This window comes from Tasmannia lanceolata, unplaced genomic scaffold (assembly GCF_043159265.1).
Source record: "Tasmannia lanceolata isolate RefF3 unplaced genomic scaffold, GAP_Taslan_0.1 ptg000015l, whole genome shotgun sequence".
Lineage (NCBI taxonomy): Eukaryota > Viridiplantae > Streptophyta > Magnoliopsida > Canellales > Winteraceae > Tasmannia > Tasmannia lanceolata.
The window spans coordinates 57,525,761-57,530,388 of NW_027518692.1; the positions used below are offsets into that span (position 1 = coordinate 57,525,761).

The 4,628-nt window shown below is 39.2% G+C and overlaps 1 long non-coding RNA gene across 1 annotated transcript; it reads right to left on the reverse strand.

Annotated features, from left to right (window-relative positions):
* Positions 1–3,145: 3,145 nt before the first annotated feature.
* On the reverse strand, positions 3,146–3,886 carry LOC143847380 (uncharacterized). The gene is made up of 2 exons (XR_013235031.1): positions 3,562–3,886; positions 3,146–3,457 (listed from the first exon to the last, which is right to left on the reverse strand). It is a non-coding gene; the product is annotated as an uncharacterized LOC143847380 (long non-coding RNA).
* Between the last annotated feature and the right edge of the window lie 742 nt (positions 3,887–4,628).

Sequence of the window (4,628 nt, forward strand, 5' to 3'; positions counted from 1 at the left end):
TATGTTTGGATTATACACTTGCTCCAACATACAAGGGAGAAATATACTTAATATACTCATACTATCAAATGTTTGACCTTGAATTCAGTCGAAACACATGTAAGTAACGTGAAAAATCATATCGTTCGGTTCTTGACTTCTAGGGGGGAAAGCAGATTAATCGAAACCTTCTCTAGTATGGATATTATCTACGTGTTTGAATGTGTTCAGGGTCGGTAAAATGGCAATCCAAGCCCATGATCAACATCACCATATCACTGGGCTAGATTGTATCCCTGACAATTTTGCCAAACCTTTCGCACAAATGGAATATCAAGAAGTGGCTTTCAATTGTATTTTGGACAACGAATCAAATTTCTGCCTTTCCAAACTAGTGTGATTAGTAACTTTAATGAAAAGGTTGCTTAATGCAAGGCCATAAATAAGTATGGTAAGATTCAAACATAGAAACTTCTAACATCATATTCGGGCCCAAAAAGTAGGATTCATGGATTCGGTAATTTTTAAATAAAATAAAGGGAAATTATAGCAGCGCTCCCATGTTTTGATATTTCTGCGCAAGTTTCTTGTCTTTTAGTATTTGAACGAGTTGTGAGAGCTTTTTAGGAACTGTAATAACCTTTTCCTTTAAATACTAAATGACAAGAAACTTGCGCAGAAATATAAAAACATTGCAATGCTGATATCATTTCCTAAAATATAATTTTTAAAATTTTATATATATATATATATATATATATATATATATATATATATATATATATATATATATAGAGAGAGAGAAAGAGAGAGAGAGAGAGAACGGTTCCTATACATATGTGTAAAGAGTTCTCTACTCACTAGCTTAAAATACAGTGGGGGCCCACATTATTTGGGTGATCCAAGCCATCCATTTTAAAGGCCCTCACATAGATAGGGTGTCTACAAAAAATCAGATCCATAGGATCAGCCCGATGTCTTTAAACCTTTACAAATTAGTCCATTTTTTGCCTCAACAGTTCGAATGGTTAGGATGATCCTATGGATCTGATTTTTTGTGGACACCCTATCTATGTGAGGGCCTTAAAAATGAATGGTTTGGATCACCCAAATAATGTGGCCCCCACTGTATTTTAAGCTAGTGTGTAGATAACTTATCTACACATATGTGTAGGAACCGTTTTCTCATATATATATATATATATATAGAGGAAAAGGATTGTACGCTCGAGTGCCAAATCACATGGGTCCCACATTTTTTGTGGTCATCTAAACCATTCATTTGCAAGGCCCCATCATAGATAGGGTGTGTACCAAAAATCAGCTCCATAGGATCATCCTAACCCATCCATTTGTGGAGGTAAAAATTGACAGACAGTGTTTGTCCACAAATCTGCTCATTTTACCCTCCAGTTTTGGAGGGGTTAGGATGATTCAATGGAGCTGATTTTTGGTACACACCCTATTTATGATGGGGCCTTGCAAATGAATGGTTTAGATGACCACAAAAATGTGGGACCCATATGATTTGGCACTCGAGCATACCTAAGGTTAGGTACACTCGAGCATACAATCCTTTTCCTCATATATATATATATATATATATATATATATATATATATATATATATATATATATATATATGTGTGTGTGTGTGTGTGTGTGTGTGTAAAAACTCCATGTATGTGTATGTATATGTATATATCATAAAAATTTTGAGGGCAGAGGGTCAAGGGAGTCGGAAGAAGGAGAATCGATGTTTGACCGAACGAGGGGCTAGTATGGGTTGTGCTTTCATATAAAAAAAAATGTTAAGAAGAAAACACTTTTAAAGGGAAGATATACAGGATTCTCATTTTACATGTCTTGGATCAACTTCCATCAAAGAGCACCTCTCTTCCCCAAATCTTCGTAGCCTGTTATCTAGAAGGGCTTTATTTCTTAATACCAGATCGTCAATGTCTGGGTTCCATGCAAAAGCAAAGATCCCAGGTCGGAAAAGCAAATGGATATGGATGGGGGCTTAAAAGGACTTGGGCACCCTCCCATTAATGGCTAGCTTTTAAGGGTGAGTTCTACCCAGGTCCTAACAAGTGGTATCAGAGCTGGGGCGTGATAACTCCTATGTGTCCTTGGGGATGTAAAAAATCCCTCGGTGAAGATCTCGGTAACCCGGTTTACCCTCGAGGACGGATAAAACCCTTCGGGAAAGATCTCGTAGTTCCCACGTTGCTACTGCGTGGAGGGGTGAGATCGACCAAGTTGCTTCCGAATGGAGGAGATTGTTGGTGGTTCCACGCAAAAGCAAATATCCCACATCGAAAAAGCGAATGGATGTGGATGGGCTTATAAGGACTTGGCCATTCTCCCCTTAACGGCTAGCTTTTAAGGGTGAGTTCTACCGGAACAATCCTTACCCAAGCCTCTCCTCATTGGCTCATAATAAACCACACCCCACTTTACTAATGACTCAATATGCTTTTCAATTATTTCCCATTACTCAACTCTCATATTGACCATGTCCGTTCTCTAACCTTCTTGTAGCAGGTATTGAGCCTTATTTGCTACAGAACCGTGTTTCTCCTCTCTAAGCAGCATTTAAGATTTGAGACTTACCAGCCTTGTCACCCAACCGACGGATACGATAATTGAATTAGTATTAAAAAGACACCAACCACCATAGCAACAACCTAATAAGAAGAATATCAGTAAGAAAATGTATGGTTGATCGGTTGATAGGCTCTTTCCTAACAGTCATTTTTGGGGCCTGCATGTGCCATGTGGCTATGATCAGATTCGTTGATCTGATTGGCGACCAAAAGTCCTGCCTAATTCATTCAACATCATCTTGATCGGATTAGCCTAGGTCTTATCCACCAGGCTCCATTAAGGGTTCCATCAAGAAAAGCAATACCATCACCTTTTGTAGTCCTTTATCTTACACATGGGATGTCTTTTTGACACGGACGCAAGACCATGTGGGTTGCCTCAGGATGCTCTAAAAGATCAATGGTCTCGATTGCAGATGCATGTCCCATGTGAAGGCGCAAAGTTTCTTCATCAACATTGATCCCTAGTATGCCATTTCTCTAATAAGGATATTACCCAAAGTAATATGGAAAATTAAAAGCAAAGGAACTACTACAGCACTAAAAACAAGGCACTTCCAATAAGTCTTGGCATTCCCTTGTAATTCATCCATCTAGTGAAGTTTTCAAATACAAAACTATACATAAATAAACTATACATGTAAAAATACAATACAATTCTTCCCATTCCCTTGTATTCATCCCTTAATAATCCTTCTTTTGTATCAAATACGTATGAACTCATTGCCCTGACTCTGGTGCTGGTGCTGGTGCTGGTGTGGGTGCTGGATTTGGTGCTAATGAAGGCGCCACTAATGCTCTTCTTAAGCTGACTTTCTCTAAAGAACCCATCATTCTCCTTGCCTTAATTTCGTCATTTTGCCCGTCTGCTAGAAAAATTAAGAAATTTCGGATCGAAAACCATTTGAATCATCAACTCTAATATGAAGAAACACAAGAAAGAAATAGTCAGAGACAGAAGTTTTCCCCTTACCTATGGAACCCAAATTGGGTTTTGCAGATGCAGACCAGCTAACCAAGGTTGGGGTGATGATTGTGAGCAGAGCCCAAAAGAAGAAGATCAAAACAAAGGCTCTCCCACGCATTTCTGTGAGAAATTTGAGAGTTTTAGAACTTGTTCCAAGGTTATAGAGAACAAGACAGGAAGGGCTATCACACGATCCACACCTAGCTGGCCATGATTGGAACCTAATGATTTAAAAACTGCTGCTTTTTAAAATATACCCCTCATGGAAAGTCAAAAATTCAATAACAATTTTTTTGAGATTTGCTAAGCAGTAGTTGAAGAGTTGTTTTACGACTGTGATATAGGTGGGCCGTGGGCTTATCATGAAAATTTCTATTGGATTGCAATTAATTGCGTGTGAAAGACTTTTTTTTTTTTAGAGTTGAAAAAGGTTTGGAGTCTTTGGTGTGAAGCATCTTTCACATTTCCTTAAGAAAAGAGAAAAATATTAGAGATAAATTATGATTACAACTTGGATAATCTATTAGTTTTGGTAAGAGATGTATTAACAAGCAATGGAAAAACTTGGGCTGTTTGGTTGCATTCTTCAACTCTTCTTATCCTTTTTTATTTGGAGGGGAATGGAATCACTTTCTTCGGAGGGGAATGGAACCACGTAGAGTGGTTCTGCTTCGTTTTAAAAAAAAATCGTGCCAGGAGCAGCATTTCAAGGGCAATTGGGAGTGTGAAACAACCAATTACTCCAAAAGCTTAAGCCTTTGGAGATAGGGGTGCAACTTGGGTCGGGTTGAGGCCAACCCGACCCGAGCAAGCATTTACTCAACCCGAACCCGACCTGACCCGAGTTCCAACCCGACAAGGTTCAACCCAACCCGAGATTTTAAGCTTAAAAAGTAAAAAAATTATTAAAAGTGTCGCGCTGAACTCGGGTTGGGTTGCCCAAGCCCTCTACTCGAACCCGACCTGAACTCAACCCGGGTTGAGAAAACTCAACCAGAACCCGACCTGAACTCAACGCAACCCGACTTTTTCCCAGGTTGAACCCCACAGGTTAGGGTTGAGCCCGCCCAAGT